Source organism: Zeugodacus cucurbitae, chromosome 4 (assembly GCF_028554725.1).
Source record: "Zeugodacus cucurbitae isolate PBARC_wt_2022May chromosome 4, idZeuCucr1.2, whole genome shotgun sequence".
Classification (NCBI taxonomy): domain Eukaryota; kingdom Metazoa; phylum Arthropoda; class Insecta; order Diptera; family Tephritidae; genus Zeugodacus; species Zeugodacus cucurbitae.
Genome location: NC_071669.1, coordinates 13,235,939 through 13,262,914, shown reverse-complemented (window position 1 = coordinate 13,262,914; position 26,976 = coordinate 13,235,939). Strand labels below are relative to the sequence as shown.

The 26,976-nt window shown below is 36.1% G+C and overlaps 1 protein-coding gene and 1 long non-coding RNA gene across 2 annotated transcripts in view; one reads left to right on the top strand and one right to left on the bottom strand.

Moving 5' to 3' along the window:
• The window catches only part of LOC105220458 (Ig-like and fibronectin type-III domain-containing protein 2), an 804,343-nt gene that overhangs the window by 388,258 nt on the left and 389,109 nt on the right, over nucleotides 1-26,976 (bottom strand). The gene's annotated exons all lie outside the window — the stretch shown is intronic.
• LOC128921298 (uncharacterized) overlaps nucleotides 353-26,976 on the top strand; it is a 97,995-nt gene continuing 71,371 nt past the window's right edge. The window contains exon 1 of the long non-coding RNA XR_008470746.1: nucleotides 353-469. This is a non-coding gene — a long non-coding RNA (uncharacterized LOC128921298). The remainder of the gene's footprint in view (nucleotides 470-26,976) is intronic.

Sequence of the window (26,976 nt, the reverse complement as noted above, 5' to 3'; positions counted from 1 at the left end):
GAGAGACTTCTACAAGCAATACCAAAAACCCTCCCGACTCCACACAAGATGAGCCCAAATATTGTTATACACTTCTACAATATTGGCAACACCCACTACGCCACCAATCGTTGCATGCTTCCGCAGTGATTGGGCAATTAAATCAGTATCAGAAGGTCAGTCGAGCGCTCGTGTATTTTCATTTTTTATTTTTTTTAATTGCGTCATTGCGGTGACAAATGGCGGATGGTGTGGTTGGTTAATGATGGCGGTTGAGTGCGTGGAAATTTGCACAACAACACCAGCAATAACGAAAATCGTAAAATGTTTAATAAAAAACGTAAAAAGGACATTTAATTCAATGCCGCATTGCGAATATAAATTAAATTGTTGTGAAGAAGAACAATAAACAAATGAAGGTACATATTTGACCATTGGCGTAAAATGTGCGGAATGTGCTAAAGGAAAAAAGAAAAGAATGTATGAAAAGGTATGTAAAGCATTATTGCATAAGCACTTTTATCATGCGGAATTTGCATACTTATAAAACAATAAAAAGACTCAGAATTGAAGTGACAATATGAATAGGAGTGAGAAAAATACTTAAGAGATATATACAAATAATAGGAAGAGATGTAGTAAGATGTAACACATAAGTTAGGGTTCTGTTATACATATTCTTTAGCTGATTCTCAAAACGGAGTTTACACTTGGAGCCAAGTCTGAGCCCGTCAAGCACTTATAGTTGGATATAAAGTCTGGATAAAGCGCCTTGAACCTGACCTAAATCTGCTTATAGAATCTATATAGAAGATAATGGAACACTAGATTGGACACATAATTACTCAGAACAAAATTAATATACAATTCAACCCGAAAAAATTCTAAAAAAGAAGACGAAAAATAATGCATGAAAAAAATATGAGACGATATGTAAAAAGCGAATATAAATCACAGAAAAAAAGGTGTGACAGCAAGCAGTTATTGAATTGGAAAAAGTGCTCATAAATCAGTGCAGTTTAAATGCAATTCATAGTGGGTAATAACGAGTGCTGTAAAAAGGGCACACAAATACGAGTATAATAAAAAGGAGTGGGAAAGTAAAAGCAAAACAGAAAAGAGAAAACAAAAATACTGCAAATATAATAACAACAATTAATTGTCGTCGTGGAGGCAAATTTTGTTGCAAAGAGAAAAATGGCGGCAAATTTTCGTCAACAAAAAGTATTTCCGTTGCATGAATGATGAGGCTTGGTAGAGAGGTGGATGGAGAGACCTGCGAAAAAGGTTGAAAGTTGACAAATGGCAAGCTCAGCCAAAATAAGCGGTATACAAATACGGTTATATATGTGTGCCACACACGGTTGCATGCAACATTTTTTGTATTTATGTGTGTATATAACTGCATTTGCATGTGTGCTCAGATTTAAGTGCGTGGTGTGGTATTCCAACACGGCCACTTGCCAAAGCTTTTATTGCAGCAAATTGTTTCAATTAATGGTGTGGTTGGCGCAACGGTGTTTACCAGCTTACGCTCTGCTGCCAAGCTGACGTGTGGGATTATTTTGTTGTTGTAATTATTTCATTTGTATTTTTTACCGTAACGGTTTGCAATTTTTATTTAGACTTGTTGTTGTTGCCTTTTTATCTTTCTCTCTTCGTTTTTAATCCTGTTAAGTAAAATCGGCGAAAAATAGCTCTGGCAAACACTGTGTGTATGTGTGTTGCGAATATAAACGCCATAAATAAAGGTATACAAATAAAATTTGGTTTGAATGATCGCACTATGATGGGGCATATTTGGATGTAATTTTTTTGGGGAGGTGGGCGTGGCCCCGCCCCCAAATAGGTTTTTTGTACATATCTCGGAAACCAATAGAGCTATATAAACCAAACTTTCTACAGTGTTTTTTTTAGTCACTTCTTAATACTGTCCAAAAATGAAAGAAATCGGATAATAACCACGCCCACCTCCCTCTTCGACCACATGTTTGTATTGATTTCTGCAAACTGCTGCATAAACATGAAACTGATTGGCACGTAACATTACTGCTGGCAGGGCTGGACGGCTGGCAAACGTGCAACAATTAAAAATTCATTGTAAAAATCCTTTTCAAATAACAGCAATAAAATAGAACAACAATAAAGGTATATGGAAAAATAACTTACTCATATACACGCATACGTACAAACATGTAAACAAATTGCTGCATGTCCGAGTATTTATTCTCCGCATGCTAGTGAAAACGCAATTGTTAGCGGTGAAACTGAAAATATCTCAATAATCGTTAGGACAATGAAAAAAAAACGAAATTCACCAAACGCATATTGAAAAAGCATAAAGTTAAATAAATTAAAATTGCATTAAAACTCACGGTAAAATTATTTTATTGGAAAAGTAAGAAAATCATACAATACGTATAAAAAATTATGATTTTTATAATATGAGATACATGTATATATATATTTTTATTAAAATTAGGAATAAAAAACATAAAACTGATGTTGCTGAAAATTTAGGATTTAAAACTTTATGTATTATATGTTCATATGTATAATATAATATTTATTTAAAAATATCAAAATTTCCCTTCCAAAGCTAAACTACCACTTTACAGAGCCAGAGGGACATAGAAAAAGTATTTGAGGTTATAAAATATAATTGTTATTTTTTTTAGAAATTTTGAAATTGGATTTTGGAAGAAATTCTGGAGAAATTTCCCTTAGGTACTTCATTATATAGCTTTAAAATGAATGAAATCGGATTAAAACTACGACTACCTCCCATACAAAAGTTAATGGAAAAGATGGTACAGAAACGCTGCATTAAAAAGAAACGATGGTCGTGGTCAAATATCTTATCTCAGAAACTCCTCGACCAAACTCAACGAAATTCGGTTAAAAACCTCCACAACTTCCTTATTCCAAAATTCTATGCTGAAAGTGGGGCTATACTTTCTCTGACTCCCATATGCCATATATCGGTAAATATGAAATATAGATTATTAGTATAAAATGTTCGATTACAGACAACCATTGCCTTTCCTTACTTATTTTTATGTTTTGTTGTAATCTTTTTTTTTCAATAAAATATAATATTTAAATTTTTTTTAAATATTTTTTTTAACATATTTTCTTCAGTATTGTTTCTTAAACATTTTTTTTATTTTTTCTTCATTTCTTTCTTTTTTTTTAATTTTTTGCAAAATTTTGTTAAATTAAATTAATATTTTTTTCATTTTTCAAAAGCCTTAATAGCCATGTATCTCAGCATATATGAAATTACATAAATACGCTTGCCTATGGCAACAATAAATTTAGCATGACCAAATTAATCGCAAATGTTGCACAAAATCACTTCCACCTGCAACATTGCGCACACACACTTATACTCAACAACAACAACAGGAAAATTTGCTCATCCTACAGATTGCTAGTGACAGTAACAACCGTGTGGCATGTCTCCAAATGTGTCACAATACAATAACAAAAGCCGGCAATCTGAGCATATTGCATGCCACAGCAACTGCTACAAACTGCTGCTATATGCTTCACCTATAACAATTGTCAAAAACAATAACAATTATCTGCGTACGCACTCATGTATACCTACAGAAATGTACAATGTACGAAAGTGTGTGTAAGTGGGTGTTTGGCCCGAAACAGCTGTTGCTGAGCAGATTACACGCACATAAGCAATGCATGAGTGAACGGTACAAGGACACATATTCACAACTAAAAACATGCATACATTTGTCAAAACATTTATTTATGTCTGTCTACAACCATGTGTATATGTGTGATTGCATCATTCGAGTACATGCTTAAACAAATTTTCATGTGAGTCCAGATGAATTTGTTCACACACAGATGCTCAGTATGGTGCAGGTGTGTCCAAATATGCAGCTTATTGCACGCATGCAAGCATTCATAAGCAATTTGCCATACATAACTCATACCAATTAGTACATCATGCCAAGAGGAAGGGAGGTCAAGTGATTGTGTGCCTGCTTAAATGCAGCTTCGTACAGCGACGGTCTCTGTTATATTAGTCTGTGGAAGCTTGTTTGTTTTAAGGGGTTTATGAAGAAAGTTTGGTTTTAACAAAACGTCTGAAAATCGTAATTGGTAATATTTGATAACAAAAAAACTTGATTAGAAAAAACAGTACTGAAATTTTGGGATTTTATAACAGCCCTTCTTGCCAAGTTGCTCTTTCGGCATTGAAGAAAAAAACAATTTCGGGATTTAATAATTATAAACTTAGCTGAATTCGGGATTTTGGGATTCCAAAAAAACTAAAATATCGTTATTAGAAAATTTACTTGATTTAAATTTTCTAGATATTGTAGTTTATTCCCAATTAAGCAAAAAAAAATGAATCCGAAAATTTCATGGTTTGAAAATTCTAGGAAATCTCAAAGCAGCTGATTGATTGCTAGGAACCACCACATTAGTCAAATTATAAGCTTATTAGGTATATACAACAATAACAGCAACCATGTAACACCAGAAATTATGCTAATATAAACATTTAACGAACATTTATCATTGTCTCTAACACATAGCACGTGGTAAGTACCTACTTGCTAAAGCAAAGAGCAACTAGTAGATTCCACAACAAAGCAACTGTGTATAAAGGTTCAGTGAAAGTTTTTGAAAACCAGGAAATGCCTTTGTAAACATACGGATGTATTTACAGCATATTGCGCCCAAGAAAGTGCTTAAGTCTTCAGCAATAATTACAAAACGGATAATGAGAGCTAAGAACAACAGAAATCCAATATGTAATGTTTGTTAACCAGCAACAAAAATAACAACAACGAGGTGTGTACAAGCTGTCTAGCTTCACTCATAAATAACAAAACCAGCAAACCAATTTTCAGAAGGCATCATCATTGTCATGGGGCCACAAAGTCGCTTGTCCTGCATTTAATCTTGTCTACCCAACGCTTGACTCGACAAGTGGGTCATGAACGTGTGCGAATTGAGGTACTCTTACTGCTAACAGGTGTGTATGTGGCGGCAAGCAAATGTACTCATAAAAATGTAGCAATAGTAAGGTTAGGAAGTGAGTTGTTGTAACTTGGGCATACATGCTGTGCATGGTGATACTTAAAATGAGATTTCTTGTTTGTTTGAGTGTGTGGATGGCTCTAGAGAAGTAATATAAGTTCATCAATCTGCCTGCTTCTAAGTTTAGATGGGTAAATTCAAGGTTCTATAAGATAATTCACGTTATTCTCTCATTTGAAGCGACTTCTGACTTCTTTTTCTGACTGGCTCAATCATTGCTAAAGGCAAATATATTTTAGGTCTCGACAAAACTGATCAATTATTCCATGTTGCTTCCAGGAATTAAGTTAATCAGAATTCGAGGATGAAGTCTTTCTCTAAGATATCCACTATTCATTACACAGAATGTCAACTGTCAGTAGCTTACATAACTACTCTTCAATGTGCTCTAGCACTATCTTCGCTCTCCACCACACAATGTTCATAATATCAACATATCACTTATAATTTCGCTTACTCTATTTACTGGAAGTGCCCAAGTGTAATTTCACCACAAAACTTAACTAACGCATCTCATAAATCATAATACCCTCCTATATGTAGGCAACGAAATTACTCATTTCCGCGTAAAAAATTGCTGTGTGCATCCAAATAATCCCCTACCCGAGCAACTGACCTTGTTGCATTAGCTATTTTACGCGCCAAAATCACGTTTATTATTATTGTTATTAATGGCTTCTTTCTCCACTTCTTTCTGTACTTCCATGCTTGTTGCAGCGCCAAAAGGTAGGCAAGTGCACATGCAAAAAAACAGTACACAATGCGTGCATTCGTGGACTAAATGTTGACGTTAGCAACGTTGCAACGACAACAACTACGATGAAAAATGCAAAACTGCAACAACACGTAGCGCTTATAATTAGCAATGCATTGTAAATCATGTTAGCCAGTTGAGTGCGTGTTGTTGCCAACTTAAAAAGTGACAATTAACTTTACAGCTGTTTTTGTGCTTGCTGCACGCTTGCACTTTTCACCTCAAGCGCTTGTATTTGCTTCATATTGTTTTGCCTTTTAGTGCGTTGCCCTTTGTGTTATTGGCTTTTTAAGTTTTTTTATCGTTTTTGCAATCGCAGCCCAGCCTGTAATTCAATTAAGGCACAATTTGTTTTTTAAATGCGCGAACTCAAAATTTTACCTCAAGCCTTTGCGTCGCTGCAGAAATCCTCCTAAGGGCGCCATTGGCCAAGCGTACCGCCTTTTGCACGTTTACACGCCTAAATGATTGCTTTTAATGCAACTACACGACATTTTGAAGCCCTCTATACCTCAAAATGCTGTTCCCACCTACCTCAACTAATGCTTTCAAGCCCCCTGTTGCTCGTCAGCAGCTGTGTAAAATGTGTATTTCTCCTCCTTCCAAAGTCAACGTCACTCAATTTTTATGTCGCACCTTTAATATACCTATTCTATCATTAACTACACGTCGCGCCTATGACATGCCAATAACCTTGTGCTAGTGCTCTCAATTACTAACGGTAGTCAATGTATTTATAACGGCATTGTAATAGTAATTCTTGTAGAGAGCACAGATAGTCCTGCCACTAAGCAATTGAGCCCATCAATGAACTAGGAAGTAGGTGCGTTACTTGAAATGCTTGATGCGAGTGTTACCATATTTTTGTAATTTTGGATTTAAAAGTAGTTTGCGGAATATTTAGTACAAATTGTGGGCTGAAATGATTTGTGACATATGAAAAAATTATATCAGATCCCTAGTGAGATTCGTTAGAACAGTCTTATAAAAGACATAACTGTCTCGACAAGAGTTCGCGAAAGATATTAGACTCCATTAGAAGATCCACTGATAGCTAATTTAAAATTAATGCAAAGATGACTTCGAACTGTTGATGAATTTTAGATGCAGTTTTTCGGAGGTTGCAGTTGTAGTGGCGGAAAACATTATCCAAATAAATTTGAGAATACTGCCGAATCGACATTACTTGGCCGGATAAAAGTCCGGGTCCGTTCCGGTTACGTAGACCCGACTGTCGTATTTTTTGATGGTCCCATCGTTGTTAAATTTTATGTAGGCGTCAATCATCAATTGGAACCGAATCTTATAAGAGATTATTCAAGAAGGCATCGAAGTAAATTACATCCCTATTTTATACAATGAATGATCTAGTTTGATAGGCAGCATTGCATAGCTTTCTTCCAGGTATTATGCATGGCCTTTTAATATGTTGACCACCCCTACCATACTAGTACTACTCCTCCTTTGCAACTACACAAACTATTTTCCATGAAAGCGCTTCCGGCAGCGCAGTGATTCAGAGCGACAGCAATATATTTTTGCATATTTCAATGAATTCTCTCATTCGCCACAATAAAGGTGCAGCGCAATCACCGGGTGGAAGGTTGATATTAAAAAATTGCAGTAATTATTGGGACTACCCAGCAGTGGAAGCGAAAGTGGAGGCGGTACGTAGAGGAGATGAATAAACGAGCTCGCGGCAGAGCCCAGCCCAGTTCGGGCACTGCAATCAGGCAATCAGGCCAACAAGCAATCAGTGCAACCAGGAGCGCCAAACAGGTAATCAGTTAGACAAAGTGCCGCTGAAGGGTTGATGAGAGGTGTGTAAGCGCCTGATATTTGGGCGGTAGTGCATTTAACGGTGAAATTGTTTTAATAAAATATGCCGTTGGCTTGTCAGCGCAGTCATAAGCTTGCTATGCGCCTTGACGCTAATTACTTTAGTGGTTTCACTTGTTGTTGCTTTCGTGGAAATTGCATTTGAGTTGATTAACTCTGGGAGGTGGCAACCAATTTTGCGGCAAAGCCAAGTAGCGAAAACTCACACGTAAGAGACAGAAAGTCAGCAGCACAGTTAACAACAACAACAAATCGCCTTCAATAACACATAATCCGACAATTTACCTTAGGGCAATCACTTAAAGTGTTAGCTACACCTTGTAATCCCTTCAAAGGCCGACCTGCCACCTGTTACCAGCCACCAACCACATTTGCTTTTTCTGATTTTTCGTTAGCAAAATGAATGCCTTTTGGCGTGAAGAAGTGAACATCCGCAAAAGCGACGAACTGCGCAATGGCGGCGTGTCTACTACTACTACCCCAACGCCACAGCCGTTACTGAGCGCTTTGCGTGTAAAAACACTTTTGCGAGTGCGCTAATTGTGGTACAAAAGAACGTCAGCCTACCGGCCTGCCTGCTCACCATTTGGCTCTTATCCACCTGAGTGAGTGGCATGTCGACCGTTGGCGCTGCTGTCGGTGCCTTACTTCAACACTCTGCTGCGGCGCGTTGACAGCGCTGTCAGCGTTGCTGATAGCAGCGTTGGTGCTGTAAAAAAGTGAAAGCGAAAGTCCGCAGGTCACAACAGCGATTTCACCACACCACCAGCACCACTCTCTCTTCATTACACGGCGCTCACACGCAGAAGGCTTTCAACTCAATTGGAATTTATGGTTTTCGCGGTGCGGTTTTTTTTCTCCTCTTTGCTGGTCCGTTGACGCACAACAAAGGAAGTCAAAAGTGGGCCTATGCTCCATTTACATTGACATACCCACATGCATGTGTGAAATGTGTAAAGTTTTTACTTTCTGGTGTTGCGCTTGAGTTGGAGTGTTGTGGCACGTGACGCACTTGACAGGTAGTGTTTTTGGTTCACTCACTCGTTCGGTGACTTTGAAAAATTTGAGATTTTGTGATATTCGGTTGGAGTTTTGTTTTTGCAAGTGAATTTCTTTGACTATGATTTGCATGTTAAGCTTTTGCATTTGGTAATAGTGATGGAATAAATCGCTTAATTTCGATAAACTTTCGATTGAACCAATAATTTCTCCACTAAACACGATGGTGCACTCGAATAATATCGATAACGGTTAAAATTTTCGGCAATCAGAGCTACAAAATTTCATGCTTAGTACTTGGGGTGTAGAATATTAAGAATAAAGAAGTAATTTAAGCAAAAAACATAAAATCTCTGTCGATTAATTTCGAGGAATAGTGAGATTTATTGTAAAACCAACAAAAAACACTATTTAGTGTTTGGAGCTTAGGAAAGTTGGGAAAGAAAAATTAATCTCACTTGAAAACGTACTGAAACAGTCAATTGAATACGATAATCATTGACATTTTTGGTAAATCCAAATAAAAGTTTTACTATTTGATATGTGGGGCCTAGAAAATTTAGGATGAAACATAAATCTCATCAGAAAACAAATAATTAATATCGATTATTTTCTATAAAATTTTGAATTATTTAGTACCTATGTCTAATAAACATTCGAAAAATATAGTTCCACCAATAAATACGATAACACAATCGATGCAATCGATGCAAAATTTGAATAAACCAAAATTTCACAACGAAGCACGAGTTCTTTATATAAACTTATCATATAAAATTACTTAAACATAAAATATACTAATTCTATCATTATTCCTTTTTATAAATTATTAATAAATTGTAAATAGTCAACAAAAACAACTAGTTCCTTAGACAGCACCAATCATAACTAAAAGAGATTAGTAGAAATACTATAAGAACCACATTTTATAGAATATAGAATGGCTTTAAAAAGCTTATTAGTATGAGGATTTCTAAAGTACTGGTCTTGCCGGTCAACTGAAGAAACTTAACCTTTTTTGGTGCTATCCTGGCTGAAAGTTCGCAAAATCATATTCATAATGTATAACAGAAGCGAATTAGAGAAGCTCCAACATGTATATTTTGAAATTTTTCATCATAGCTCTAAACGTGCTCGATAATAAAATCGAGAATTCAAGGATAATAAATTTACTCAAAAAAATAAAAAATTCAAAATTTTAATACCAAACTGCGCAATGTCCTTTAAAGCTACAGATCTGCGCTCTGCTTCATTGGAAAAACTTTTTACTCATTCAAATAGTTTGAACCCTTTTCCATCTGCTTTGAAATTCTGCCGCTTTAATTTGTCATATTCTGTTATTTTTTGTGACTTATCAATTTTAATAAATGCGCCGGCAAATAAATCCAATTAAAAGTATTGCTCTCATTTCATGGAAAAAAATTTAAAGTAATTTTAGTTAGCTTTGAGTGCACTTACCTTACATATGTATGTATGGATATATGTATATTTCAGTGAGTGTGCATTTTAAAATGTTATCATAAACTTGCACAACACCATTTGCATATTATTTCGCACAAGCACTCGTTTTATAACTTAATTTCAACATGTCCAAAAGGGAAGCAAAAAACCCCACTGCATACATACAAACATATCAAATATATACATACATACATATTTTCGAACATAAAATGTACACTCGTAAAATCATATAAATGCGAGAAATCGTAGTGGAGAATGTTTCTAAGCTGCATGAATATGTGTTTCCATATAAGTTTAACGGGTGGTTCGAAATTCACAAATAAAACAATTCACATATGATGAAATCTTCAAAATATCGGTGAACCGCAGCCAACTTCATACACAATTTCAAAAGTCAAAGCACGTAAACCAAGTGGAGCAAATCTAAGTGTAAATCCAGAATTTGTATAAGAACCTCTCTAAATTGCTAATCTCAATTTGATTTTCTCAAGGAATTTATATTCCAGTTCCGGGTTCTATTCACACTCGCTTAACCAATAAAAAATAAACCAATATCACAGCACTAAACCTAGAGATCAACATTTCATTAGCCCACCCTTTATTACTCACTTATTTCTGTTTTTAATAATAATTCATATTAAACTTTATCCATAAAATATTTCTGCTTTCTATGCATTACATACTCGTACACACTTGATTTGTGGCCAGAGTGGTCATCCTCTCGCTTGAATATACGAATTGCTCATTTATAGTGAAGGAGTAGCTTTGTATATGGTATGTGTATGGTATTACTTCAACTAATAGTTACGAGTACGACGTGCTTGAAAGTCAGCGTAGAAGTGAGAATAAAATAAACTATGATGCATAGTGGGACAATTTGGGATAATTTTATAGTTGGAAAAGTAGTTGGACGCAAGTCATATGAGTATCGTCACGCATTTATAAGTTGTCGACTTCTGCATGGACTATTTTTTTCTTTCAAAGAAGATAGATATTTTCCCAGAGCCTTATAGAATTTTAGAATAAGAGAATAGGACCAAAAAATCAGCTGTTTTATATCTGGCACTCTCTTTCAGACCGACTTTAGAGAAGATAAAACCTATTCAGAGGTATAAGATGGAGTCCTGGTGTGCCTAGATATATTATACTTATGTATGGAAACACCATACGCTACATTTTCAACGTTAGAGTTGATCCAAGTCTGCATAGATAGATTGTCTGCAGGGATTAATCGATGCTCCTCATTTTCTTACAAAGAGAGAGGAATTTAACTGCAGCGTTTAACTGGGTTCTTTAGGGTCCTTCGATATACTTCGGAAGGCTGTGACCCAACTTGAATAAGTAATAAGTACGAGTATTATAGACACACTTTCGGTTAATAAAATGTTTTAGATGGAAAGTAATTTTCTCTTTCCAAGGGATAGACTTCGATTTTTAGTGTCTGCAGTATACCATTGATCCTGCTACTTCCAGACTTCCTCTAGAGCTTACATAAATCTAGTACTTTTTTTCATAAAATAATTTTTGCCATGCTTTTATCCCACTGTGCCGCTAGAGTACCATCAAGTCAATTAGTAACCAAAATATCCTTACAACTTCTTGCATCAGCATGAAAATGAATAAAGAAAACCAACAAACAACAGGTTGTAATGTGAGCATTTTAATTTACAATCTAATAGTCGATAATTACTTTGTGGCCAATGAAAATGAAATCACCGTTGGCATAGCGGTAAAAGCAAAATAGAAAACAAATAAAAGTAAAACTTTCCGACAAAAGACCAGCAAAGTAAGAGAGCAATTAAACAGCATTGCACTACAGCACCATCGCCGACAATCCATGAAAATGACTGGAGATTTCAACACACAAGAGGGCAGGATGTAAAGTGGTAACCGAATTGAAACGAAATTGAGTTGTGTGTATGTTTGATCGGAATGAGTTACGTTACATGGACGACGATATCCGCCGGGTGTATAGCATATAATATGTTGGTGACCCACTTATGGGGTCACCCAAGCCGCGTTGATGACTAGCCACGCGGACCATATTCGCGTTCGAAAGGTTCGGTAACTAATTGTTTGGATTTGCGTGCGAGTTTCATCATGAAAGTGTAAAATAGTGCCAGTTCCCACACACCCTCTTCAGCTGCAATAAAAGAGCAGCATATATGCATACATATGTACGCGGAGTAGGCACACTTAATCACTCACGCACTCACTTAAGGCCCCAACTCCCCACCAACGTGCGACATGCCACTTGCCACAAGTTGCAAGTTGCCGGATTTCATATAAAGTGCTTGTAAAGCTGTCGTGTTGTTGTTTTAGTGCTTTACAGCATTCGCCAAACATCTAATATACACTCTCAAAAAGTCCACTATTGCTCCACTAGCCGTTTTTTGATCAAATATTGTGCACCTAGCACTCAAAACCACGAAATTTTTCTTTTTTCTCCTTCTTTCTTTGTAGTTTCTCATTTTTCATTGGCATATTGTGCTGTGTTGTGTACACACTTTTTTATTGGTTTACTGTTGTTGTTGTTGTTTCTACTTGCTTGCTGGTATAGTGGTGGTAGTGAGAATTTGACTGCTTGTTGTTTTTAAGAATCACAGAAAAGTAACTGACCGCTAAGAAAGAAGTGTAAAGAAAAGTAACAAAGTTGTGCGAAATTGACGATTAAAACAGGTGGAATGTGAGGTTACACTGAGGAAAATAATTTTTATAATTCTCCCAGATGTTTTTCAGATAGGCTTTCGGAAGGCTAATTCATTTAAATCTCTCACTTTATATGTTAGTTGGCAACCCTATTCGAAAATATGTCTAAATTTAAACCTGCCGAATGGTCTACTGAATATAATACTTTTGATCACTCTTTTGTTACAATTTGTAAATTCTATGTTTTTTAGGTAGGAGGCAACTCAAGCCGAAAATTTCTTTGTTAGTGAGGATTTCTTTATAATTCTCCAAAAACTTTTTTATTATTCAAATCTGGCAATTTTCAAAGAATTATTATTAATTATTCCTAAATATTAGGTTGCCAAATATCTCCTATTCCTGCGGATGAATAGTTTCGACGTTTCCGGCATGTGGCATCTCGTGACATCGCCCAAGAGATGGGAGTTAGTCACCAAACCATTTTAAACCATCTACAGAAGGTTGGATGCAAAAAGAAAGCTTGGTGTTTGGGTGCCGCATGATTTGACGCAAAAAAACCTTGTGGACCAAATCAGCGCCTGCGATATGCTGCTGAAACGGTACGCACTCGACCCACTTTTGAAGCGGATGGTGAATGGCGACAAAAAATGGATCACATACGACCATATCAAGCGAAAACGGTGTTGGTCGAATGCCGATGAGTCCCAAACAGTGGCCAAGCTAGGATTGACGGCCCCAAGGTAGACAGCAAAACCTTTGATGGGATTGGAAGGGAATCATACACTATGAGCTGCTCCCATATAGTCAGGCGCTTAATTCTACCATCTACTGGGAACAACTGGACCGCTTGAAGCAGGCGATCGACCAGAAGCGTCCAGAATAGGCCAACAAGAAGGGTGTAGTTTTCCATCATGACAACGCCAGACCACATACTTCGTTGATGACTCGTTAAAAGCTACGGGAGCCCTTGGTGGTGTAAAGTTGAACTCAAAAGAGGCTTGTGAAAAGTGGCTGTCCGAGTTCTTCGCAAATAAGAAGGTGGGTATTATGAAGTTGTCGTCTGAATAAAAAGAGAAAGGAAAGGAAAGGTGTTCTGGCCCTGGAAACACTTCAGTGGGTTATGTTCCTCAACAGGTACGACTTTTATTGCCCATTTAGAAAAGTATCAACCGGATACCGGAGTAATTTTCGGGACGATTATCATCTAGATCTCTGAATATCATAAACTACATTAGATGGAAACGAAGTTCAGAACGACATTTAGCGTTACAAAACGTTTAAAAATTATTTCAAGTATCAACTTATATCGTATTCCATATTTTATATAGTCAATCTAATATAATAGCTCGCCTTCTAGAGAGAACACTGGTTCTGCTAAACAACTTTTAAAATTATAATCTTTTTAGTAGCCAACCCATAATCTCTACAGATCTTTAGGAAGTATTTATGTGCAATATGAAATATTTTGATAGCATGTTCTAAGGGCTAACAGCCGACGAACGCACCGCACACCGTAGTCAACGTAGTTAAAGCAATATAATGTAATAAGCAACAAAAACAATTCGAATGTAAAAGTATTGGAGGTAAAGGAATTGCACAAACGATATTTCAGAAAACAGCGAATGTGAATGAGGCCGGTCAAGTGGACGCTTGCGATAATAACCACAAAAGTGGGTGTGAATGAAAGTAAAAACTGAGAAGTACAAGTAGTTGAAAAGAAGTAAGTACAAAACAGCACAACAACAAAATATTCAAATTTTATTGATTTCGTGATTTTCGTGAACTGCTCCAGTTAGAGTCGACTTGGCATATACATGCCATTATATACAAGTACTATATCATACAACCCCCACATATGTATGTATATACATATTATAGGTTGTTAGTTCTACTGAATTTATCTTAATTAACACAATATTTGCAATGCAAAACACAAAAAGTGCCCTCAGTACACGCCATTAAATATATGCACGAAGTGAGATTGGACGAGAAAAAACACATAATTTGAGTTGAGTTGGAGTTGAGTTTCGGTAACCCGCTGCTTGATATATGCGAGAGGATAGAGCAGGCGAATTTTAGTAGGTTAATGGGGACAAAGGCGAGGTCAACATACAGTCACATGTGCCAGACGTAGCTATATTTAAACTCCGGCAAACACGCTCGCACACATACAGTTATACTTATTGAGTTGGGAAACGAGAAATCGTCACACTCACCTTGAACGCCTTGAACGCCTTGAACGACGACACCATTTACGAAGCGCCATCCTCGAGCTCATCCAAGTGATACTTGCGATCACCGTCCATTAAGAACACATAAGGGGCCACGTGGCAAATCCATTTTCGGCGAAATCTTATCTAACAAACTATCCAACGAGGTGATATCACGTCCCGGGCGATAACGCAACTCCACACCCGGAAAGAAGGAATCACCATTGCGATAGAAGACCACACGACGCGCTCCAGTAAGAGAGATTATTGTAGCGACTAGCGGCACTCATTGCGGATTTCAAGTGCGCATTGGATGATAACTCTGGCCGGGATTTGGAGCGTACTAGCGGCACTACCGGCGGTTGTTCCGAATTCTCACTCATATTATCGACGTAAGTGGGACTTAAGGCGCGATTCTGGCGTCCACTAGCCGGTGCGCCGATAATACCGTTACGCTGTTGCCAATTATCACCGATCGGATCACCGCTTAAGCCACCAGCTGTGCCTTGTAGTTCGTAATCTTCATTATCACAGTCCTCGGCTTGACGTAAGTGATGCTGTTGTATGGGATTAGCTGATCTCGCAGCCCAAACCACATCAAAATTATTGTTGTTATTGTTATAGTGATTATTCGGACTATGGTGATAACCGTTCGATTTCGTATAATTAGTGTTGTTATTGCCCGCTTCGTTAAACTGTTTGACCGCACCGTATGTTGAAATGCCACCTTCGAACTGTGCAGCAGAACTAATTTGTGCCGTTACATTGCCATCGTCCATAGCTGTTGGTGGCTGCTGTTGTTGCTGCTGCTGCTGAGGTGACGTTGGCGGTGGCGTTGACGCTGCTGGCGCTGACTCGTTAGCTGAAACGCCGTTGGTCATAGCGGCCGTCTCAGCAGCGCCCTCTCCGGCTTCGTTGGCGGACATTGCGTTTGAAGTTTTTTTCTTGTGGTGTTGTTGTACACCCACACAAACAAATTTCAAAGGTTTTCTGGGACTCAAGACCTTATATTCTTTTTGGTTGCTGTTGTTTGTGTTTTATGCGCTGCGACTTTGTAAGTTCTAGTCTAACAATTTTTTGCCACTCTCACGAATTTCTGCTTTCTTGGACTTTTTCTCTTCATATATCGAAGTCTAGTCTTTTAAGAATCGCTCACTTTTTCTTAAAGTCCACTTTCACTCTCAAGATTTCAAGCTCAGCGGTCTTAAGAAAGCCACCACTACTCTGTCTCTCTCTTAGCTTTGCTAGTTGAGGGTATCTAACTCTTACAAGAAGCTAATCTAAGAAATTCCTTAGCGCACTTAGTCTTAACAGCTAACTTCTAGTTTTCGTTGTTGTTGTTCTGCCGAAGTGCAAGTAAATACGAGCGCTCTATACGAAGTGAGTGCCGCTCGCAAGTGTTAAGGTGAGAGTAATCTATTAGCTAAATATTAAAGTTTATTGTTGTATTTGTTTAACTTTATTAAACGATTGTGCGCTTATTGAGAGGCTCTGGTGCGACTTGGTTGTGCGTGGCAAACTTGTGCGTTGTTGTTGTGTTTTGTTACAGCTGGTTATTGTCTCAGTGTGGAATCTCTTTGATGATTTTTTTTATTATTTTTTAGTGTTTTTTTGAAAATTTTTTGTTTTGTGTTTGCGTAAACTTCTCTGCCGCTTTAGGCTCGTTTATTTTTTTAGACTTTTTTTTTTCCTTTTTTATTTTCACCTCCTTTGTACAGTTACTTTGTTGCTTTGCCCCCTGTAGTTATTCGACACTATTGTTTGTATTTATTTTGATTTTTCACGTTTGTTTTTGAAATTTTCACAGCACACTTTCATTTACTCCCTGCGGCCATACAAATCACTTGAGCATAAACACACGTGCATGTGTTGTTACCTTGCTGTAGGTGATTTGTGTTGTGGTCTTAAGCCTGTGCTCAAGTGTTTTTGAGTGCAAAGCATTAAAATCCTTTACTATTGCTTTTACTTTGACTAAGTGCGCTGACGTCGGCGTTCGAGTTGATGTTGACAGCGCAGTTGGCGTTGCCTTTGTTTTTTCGTACTTATGCTAATTTAATTTGGTTGAATCTAAAATTCTAATATAGTTACTAACAGAGTTATAGTTAGCCAAATATAAAGATAGATGGCGCTGTAAGCTACTGTTATTTGAGTTATAGGATATTAAAATTTAGTTAAGTCTGATTTTAGATTTGTTGTTTTTTTAAATGGTTTTTATGTTGAAGTCCAGACTGTTTCACTGATAAGCCCATCATTTTCATCTTCATTCATTTTATTTTATGTGTTTCGTTTGAGATATCGTTGGACAGTGGAACGAGGGTTGTTTAGTTAAAAGTAGAAGGTGGGTAGCTCATAGCAGACCCACTATATATACAAATTTTCGGACCTTGGTTCTGTGACTTTTAAATTTTGTTCGTACAATTACGTGCGATGAAGAACCAACGTATGGGCATTTCACAGCAAATATTTAGACCTCAAAATTGTTTTTGAATTTATTTATTCGATTAGCACATTAATTCAGTCACGAAAAACACCATAAACCCTACATTTTATGCATTAAGATTGGTATAAAGAATGCACAATGGTCGTGGCGCTGTCCACTGTTGGCTCAAAAACCAAATCTCAGGAACTAATCGTCCAATTTCAACGAAATTCGGCTCACACAGATTTAAAATTGGCCAAATCCGTTAACAACTACGCCTACGTTCTTTATATCACAATTTTGAAGTCCTTCTGTTTCGTTCATTTTACATTATATAAATTAAGCACCATTGAAGGCATTGGAACAATATCGCGTCTAAAAACCGAAAACGAACTATAACTTTTCATGGCATCATCAGAAACACGGTGCTTGTGGATAATGTTTTTATCGAAAATTTCAGTAAATTTCTCAGATATTCCAGAAGAATTGAAATGAGAAAAAAACATTCAAAACGGTTCAGTTATTATAATGGTGGCGCTCTGTATAGTGCGAGCATCACTGATAGATCCAATTTTTGAATCGGTATCCTGTCTTTAGTAGATTTAAAACTTCAGATTTCAGGTTTCTAAATCCTAATAACTCTGAACTGATATTTTTTGTTTCGAAAAACTCCGCAATTTTGTTTGGTTTTTGGGGAAATAATGTTAAGCCTACTGCTGCGAGAACCATCCAATACCTTTTAAAGTTTACTTCTTTTATAAAAACCATTACTTCAGATGACTTATGATACCAAAGGGTTGATATAAATAAATCCGCCAGATGACGCTATAAATATTGTAAAATTTTTTTCAGCTATGCTGCAGACTATATGGCGCTGTGTGATTATGTGCGATTTAACTATTAAGTTGAACTTTTAAATATATGTGAGGTTTTTCTATTTTTTCATAATTCTATTCTTAATAAAAAAAAATTTTAAAACTTGCTGACCACTTTAGTTGCCTCGAGTCGCCTTGTCAAGCTTTACAGCTCTAATAACACATTTGCTGTTCACCTTACGGCTGCTAGTAATGATATCAAATTATTGCCTTATTGCTATAATTAACGCAACAACTTTGTAGACCAAGTCACTGTAATGCCACCGGTCTCTGACGTACTTACCTTAAGGGCTCACAAACACTACGTAATGCAGTTCACGCAAAGCCACGTGGTTGCCACATAGTTGAAGCTCAATAATGGCAGATTGTTATCGCCAACAAATGGCATATGAACAATCAAATCGGTGGTATATGTGTGTCTCCTTAATAGAAAGTTAACGAACACATATGCGATAGAAAAGTTAAGAAAGTTTGAGAGTATTTGTGCACCTGGCTGGTATCAGGCAATTCCCGCTGAACTAAGCATTCAGCTTGGGAGCTTGTACTCTCATATATTATTTTAAATATATGATTATATATGTACCTATGTGTATGAGGGTCTGACTGGGTCACTGGAGTGAGCTTGGCTTTTCCTAAGGTGATCGAATAATAGCGGCGAGACGCCATATGTTGCTAAATGGTTAACTTTGAACAAGTTGTCGCTCTATGTGCCACTGGTAGAGAGAGGTAGCGTATCATTTGTTGTTGTAAAGTAGACTCCACAGCTATGCTAGTTCATTGGTCACCGCAAAAATTTATAACAAAATAAAAAAGAAACAAATATGTTCAATGGTCAAATTGATGGCATAGCATAGCATAGCACATGGCATGCGGTTTTATCCCGAATGTCTGATAAGTTTACCGTTAAAATGTCGCATGTGCTGGACTAAAGTATGCGAAATTTTCTATTCATGTGCATTTTCGACGTTTTTTTTTTTTCATTTCCCATGTCCTTTTTTCACATTCTAATTTTCTTATATATTTTCGCATTTATTTTTTGTTGTCCATTATCCTCTTTCGTTTTTACTATTTTCAACGAACAGCGAAAAGTCACTTTACTCAAGAAAAACTTGGCGACATGGCCGTTAGACACTGCACGCCGCAGGCTACTCTAACATCTTGCAACCCCACCCAGCTGCGCTAACTTCTTGCCGGCTGCGCGTCCAGGCATTTTAATGTGACCATTAAACAATGGCAAAGCGACAGCACGTGTGGACGTGCGCATTGGCGACACTATCATAGACAGCACAACGCACACAAACTTACTGGCAACTTGCAACACACTTTCTGCTTATTGCAATGGCTGAATGGCTGAATGGCTAAATGATACCATGATGCTTGCAATAAACCCATAACAGAGACGATGGAAGAGGGAAGAGCGAAGAGCAGTTGCCGTGAGCTGAGTTAATGTGCGGCGCGCTGTCCGGCATGCCAAGCGGAATGACGGAACGCTATGCGCGCCGCGCGTTAAGAAACTTTTCAATCGTGCAACATGACCGAAAAGTTGTTGGCCTAATGCATTTCAGCACTGACAACTATACAATTATAACGGTACATATCAACATATAACTGTACCCACGAGTATTTATCTACGCTTCTAACTGTATCTAAGACTTCGCTTGTTTTTCTGACGGCGTCGCCTCTGCGCGTTATTTGAACTGTTGAAAGCAGCGTTGCACGATAAGAAATTCAGTTAGGCGACAATTCGAAGATATCAGTTGCTATTGCTATAATTTCGTTATATGTAATAGCGTATACTACAATCATCGGAAATTTTTAACAACAAATGTGCTCATTTATACTGAAAGTCCTTCAATCTACATATTATTTTGTAATAAGGGCTGCTGAGCTTGATTAACATGATCTTGACACGGTCCTTCATTCATTGGGGCTCCTCAGAGTTGTCTGAGTAGTTTTATATAAGATAATCTAGAATCATGTAAATAGTACCTTCCATCCAACTAGTTGAAATAGATATAAAACGGCTAAGCAGATTTGCGTTGGGTTCGAGGCGGTTTCCGAATAGATAAGACCCAATTTCATTCACAAAATTCACAAATAACTTGCCTTTAGTTGTTCAAGTATGATCTTTGTCTCGAGGGATAGTTAAATATCCTATGGAAATATCCATGGAAGACAAATTAGAAAACCTACAACTCTGGAAAGATCTTCGAAAATTTTATGACAATATCTTCCACTGAGAAACAACCAAACATTCTTAGTAACCATTTATCTAATGTCATTTTAATTTACCTAAAGTAGACTCCATCTCTTGTGGACACTTTTTAATAAATTTACGCTATTCTAATTCAATTTCCCACCATCCACCATCAACGACCCAAATATGTGTGCTTTAATGGCCGAAGTGTGCGCCATGTCGTATGAGCAACATGTTTTCAGCACACGCATGCATTCATACTCATCTAAAAGTAGTTTCTTCGCCACACAGGCATACATATCTACATAGCGGTCTTGCGCCACTAACTTTGATAAATGGAAAACTTTTCAAACAGCCATTCGTGTGCGATGACCCGCCAGCACTAAAAGTGAATCAAATGTGGACGCAGCGGTGTGAATTTCTAAAACGAAATGAAATTGTTTGGCATAAGAAAAATGATGTAAGGATGAAGTGAGGTGTGTGCAGACGTTTTGAAAGTGATTGCAAATTTCCTTCTTTTTTGACAACAACAACAATTGTACAAGTTGATTTGAATTATTTAACAGGGTTGGAGCCAAAGTGTTGAAGTATTAGAAGCCGGTTCTGATTGGCTTCTGATCTCTTTTCTATTGCTCTAGCGCAAGTTCGTTCCAAATGCAAGGTTAGTGTTAGTTCTATGCAATTCTGCCTCTTCTGTGAATTCTTCTAAACAGTTGCAAATGTCCGTATGCTTGATATGTTGTAACACATGTGAGTATGATAAATTGGCGCGCTTTTTGAGTTATTCCGTTTGAAAACTTTTGATTTCATGAACGTTTTGCGGTTTGCGGCACTTGTGACATGCAAGTGAAACTCTAGTGTATAACAAGTGGGCGAGTGATATCGCCACAAGTGATAGTTATATAATAGTCGTATATCAAATAGAAATGGCTCTGTGTGGTATTTTGTCGGGAAATACAATTTGGTAAAAGTTTTAAGATTTATTATGGGATAAAACTTTTAAATTTATTTGAATATCTACAACATAATTTTGGAAGGATATGTCAAATTTCAACTGACTTTCTAAGTTTCTAGTAAGAAAATTGTGATGATTTGAGTACCAGAATGGAGAAAAGCGTTAGACAAGATGGTGTTCTCGAGATATGGATAGAAACGATCTTCGGTGTACGTGCTGATAAAGAATTGCGTGTTTTCAAGGCTGCGAGGATACTATATATGAAAGACTCTCGGGTGACTGTGCCAGCTTTGAAATACATAAATCATGTGTTCTTCAACCTAGTTCTCATAATTTAAGGCTGATAAGGCTAAGGCTGAAATACTAGCTGTCTTGTAAAATAATTTCCTCGAAGGTTATTGATCAGACAGTAGATCTCAGTACTATTGATCTCAAATATAATATCGAACACATCGAGGATCTTATGTACATTTCCGCCGAGTTCGAAGAACTAGATAGTCTACACTAGACTTCAGTGGCGATAATAATAAGTGTCGTTTTGTATTTTACCTTCTTATGTCATGTGATCTTATGAATATTACATATCAAAGATCACCATAGAACACGGGTTCCAGAACCTTGAAGTGTGAGAGAGTTCTATAGAAATTTTTAATTTTCTGGAGTATGAAAACTCAACTGGTATGAAAGTTCCGAAGACTCTGAATATTCTATATATGAAGATCGATCTCATCATCCCGAATAATTCTGATTTTATATTTTATGGGTCAATTTATTTCTTCTTTCTGTGAATATTTGATATAATTTGTTTAGAAATTGAGTTCCACATGTTGGCGTGTTGACAATTTGTTGCATGTTGCTTATTTGATCGGTCATATAGTTTCGAAAATGCTAACACTCCCGCATAAGAATAAAACACACACATACATACATACAACAAATTTCGGTTATAAGGTTGTTTGGGTGTGGTTGATTGCCTGCCTGTGTGGTTGTATAGCCAAACATTGTAGTCACAAGCCATTAAAGTTCAAGTGTTTGAGGGATCTGCTAAAATGCACACACATGCTTGCAGATATCAATAATCGAAAGGATTGTAAACAACACCCACAACATATTAGTGGTTTGTAGGAGAGTCACTTGCCTAACTTGTGTGTGTGCACATCGAGTCAAGTGTAAGTCAATATTTGTTGTTATATTGCTATTGTGGCTATTGTTATACATATATGCGATCAGATAATAAACATTGTGTAATATTGGAGGGTCACTTTCGGATGCTTGTTATATATTGTTTATTTTGTGCATAATGAGCAAACATGAAAGTGTATTTAATTAGATATATGTTGGGTAATATGTATGAATTTAAGTAATATATTTTACCTTGCCTCTGATTTTTAACTACGTGATGTGTGCCAAGTTCATAATCCGTAGCTGAAAAAAATTCTGGTTATGTAGACTGTGGTAGCAACGGGCACTCGACCGTTCAATGAGCTCGGTTAAGAAGATAACCCCGAACTATAAGGAAGATAATGGCTAACTATGGGTGAGAGTTGCAATACAAATTGAGTTCAACGAAATTCAAGGGTTAGTTAAATTAGGGTATCAACCCGCGTCCCTGTGTCAAATCTCTCAAAAATTTAACTCCTCATGAATGAAGCCAAGATGCCTGTTATAACAGAGACAGAAAATTACTTGGATAATACTGCCGAGGTGGCATGCTTTGGCCGAAAATAAATCAAAGTCCATTCCAATTAGTGTATGTAGCTAAAACTGTCCTGGGAACACATTTTCTTTACCGTCGCCATCGTTTCCTTCCAAAATTCACAGTAGGTTGAGGTATTATGTTGGACAAAACAGCGCCACAAAGAGTAGCTGAATGTAATCCTCCGATATTTTGTCTGCAGAAGTTCTACCAATGTTTATATTCATTTGAGTTAGAGACTGTTTGTTCATTAAAAGAGTCTTAAATTGTTCTCTAAGTGTGCCAAATTTTAGACACAAAAAATGTTTATGAATAATATAAATCTATTTATTACCTTAAAGCTTCAAAGCAAATCAAATTCACTATAAAATAAGTAGAAACCGACAATTCCCAAATGGTAATACAAATTAATAAAAAACACATTATATTTAACACAACAATATTCCACACTCGAGCATTTACCAAATGAGCACTTGTCAGCGTGTAATTTATCAGCCATTGCATGTCATCATAATGTGCGCGACAAATGACTGGGCATTGCCCAAACGAAACGCCAACATATATTTTCGGATGGCAACATTTCATTATAGCCGCACGCTAGCACGTTTATTCTCCTTCTCTCTCTTTCTCTTTCCATCCTGCGCGCTCACAAACTACGACGTTGTTCAAGGATATTAGTTATGCTTCCATTTGCTATTCAATTTCATTTGGACGTTTGTTTACTTACTGCAATTAATACATGCCACTGACAGGCTGGTATGTGTATTTTGTTGCTGGAATTTCATTTGTTACGCACAGGAACTTCAATAACGTCGACCAGACAGTCGGCATGCGAAATAATAACAAACAGTTAATGGGTAGCAGGCAAAGGTAAAGTCTTGTCTGTGATTAGTTTGGGCAGTGGACATTCGAGGCATTGGAGGTGTGAGAGGGTTCACACACATAAATATATCGATGCAGATGTGAATGAATGAATTGAATTTTGAGTAAGGGAAGTATGTTCAATTATGCCAATTATGTTCAATTATCTGACATAATTAAGAGGTCAATTTACCTGTTAATTGTTTAAAAATTAGAAAACTGCAGTACATGAAGGGTCTTCTTCAATTTGTATGTTTAGGGTAATTTGTATATTGCTTCGTTGTCAATTGAAAATGGCTGAAAAGTAGCTAACTCAATTAGTTCATTTATAGTTAATTGTTCAATTATTAAATTTTTACATTAAATAGGTTCATATTATTGGATTATTTATTAAACATTTATATAGAATTCAATTAGCTAATTGTTTAATTAGCAAATTTCATTCAATTAATTAAATGATGTTATCTAAATGAAATTCAATTATATTTTTCAATTAGTATTTCGAGTGCAATTTTTAAATTGACCAGAGTTAGTTAATTGTCAGAAAATTGAAAGCAAATAGCAAATTGTTAAATTTTAGACTGGAAGTTACACATTATTGGATCATTAAATAACTAAATAGTGTTGAACTATTTAATAACGAAAAGAGTAAATGGAACTCAATTAATAAATTTTTTTCCTAATGAAATTCAATAAATTACTTTAAAAAATTCAATTAATAAAATACTAATACAAAATATTGAACACAATTCGTAAATTGTTCAATTAGTAAATTAAACACAACTAGCTAATTTTTCAATATTATTTCCACATTACTGGACTAGGCACCAATAAAACAATAGAACTCAATTAATTAATTGTATACTTTGTTAATTGTATTCAATTAGTAAAATTATATTTTTTTAATTAAATCCAATTAGTATTTTAAGTGCAATTAGTAAATTGAACTCAATTAATTATGTATTTAATTAGTAAATTGAGCTCAATTAGTTAATTGTTCAATTAGTAATTTAGTAGGTTAGGTTAAAATTTTAAAAAAGAACTCAAACATCATCCAACCAGTGTATGCCATGAATGTTAATTCAGCAATAGATTTTGAGTTTATTTTCTACTTCTGTGTGTATGTTTGGGATACATTTCTATTAATTATGGTATATTTTAGGAATATAGGAATTTATTCTGCTGCTTTCTGCGCATCACTTAAACCAATAGTTCATTGCTATTTCCAGTCGATGAGTTCATTAAAGCTTTGTGAATGCTATACCACTGTTATGTGCACGCGCACACGAGCCGTGGCAAGCAACAATGGTGTCCATCACTGCTCTATTGACCCATCGGAGTGTCACTGATGAATGGCTTGTACCATTACGAATATACAAGCGGTTAAATTTGCCCAAATTACCACATGCCTGACTGATTGACCAAGCAGTTGTGCATATGTGTGTGTTTCAGTTTGTAATTGTGGCATAACACTGCAATGCGCAGATGGCCGCAAGAGTGTATTTGCATTTGATTTCAGTCAGTATTTTTCTCAACTCCGACCTACTCTGCTATGTTTAGCTATGTAAATATTTGTTTACTGCCCTCTTAGCTGCTGTTTTTTGTGTTTGCTGTGTGTGTGCGCTTTCAATGTCATTTCATAGAAATGGAAAATTGGCGCATTGCATGCATACACGCGAGAAATAGTTCAGCAGGTTAATGAAACTCGATTTTATATGTGTTATTTAGCTGACGAAACACGCAGTTTATCGGAGGTTAAAGGAAAATCAAATATCGAAGTATGAAAAAATATACACCTTAAACCTTAGTATGCCAGATATCAGCTTAGAAATTAAATTTTCAATGAATTTTTATATAAAAAAAATTATTTAAAAATGTTGTTCCACAAATAATTTAAAAAGTCAAATGAAAAGCTCAAACCACCAAGCTTTAACCACACATTTAATAAACAGAAGTTGATATTTATATAGTATGACCGTTAAATAGGCCGACCGCAGCTATATTTTCTCACGCATAACATATTTAATAAACAAAACGCATACGCAGTGGTGCACAGTAGTTCGCACAGGCACAATAACAATCATCCACAATAACAACGCTTGCATGTCAAATGGCTATACAAAATTTATGCAGCATTTTTGGTGGCGGTGGTCACAAATTGTTTATAATCAAAATCTATTTTATAACAAATATTGACGCATGATTTTCCATTTGATTTTGCTGCTCGCGTCCCGTCCTCATACGACACATTGGCTAATTGTGAGGCATTGCCTCCCACAATTTATGCAGCAGTAGTAGCATTGGCGGTTTTGTGCACATACTACTGCGCTGTTAGCTTTCATAAATTTCGCTTTTGGAAATTTCGGTCTTCAATATAAACACTATTTTAGCGCTTGAGCATAGCATTTTAATCACTCATACGCACTGTTGAGCGGCTAATTAATGGGCTGTGGACGGAGTAGCGCAGCATAATTATGGTTTGCTAAAATTATTTACTGCTATTTATGAATAAATAAAATTGAGTTTTACTATTATAAATGTACAAATTTCATATAAATTTTAAATATTATATTCAGCATAAATCCTCAGTCATAATACTCCCTAAATATTAATATTAATTAAACAGAAATATATATTTTTTATTTGATTTTATATTTATTAATTGAGTAATTTAGAGTGTTTTTACGAATACTTTGTTCAAAAAATTAAATTGAATTTTTATTAAATTTTAAACGAAATATTATAAAATTTTCTTCAATAAATTTTTGACACCTGAAATTATTAGTTTGAATATTAATTTTTTGTTCAGTAATGTTCTCTAAAATTAATTATAAATAAATATTTGTTAGTTTATTTACATAAAACATATTTCTATTTTCGAAAAATAATACTTTTTTCGGTATTTATCTGCTTTATCGCCATATTTTACACTTTTCTATGTACATATTTTAGTGAAAAAAGTATTTTCATATTAAATATTTATGTATGTATAGCCACATGCAACTG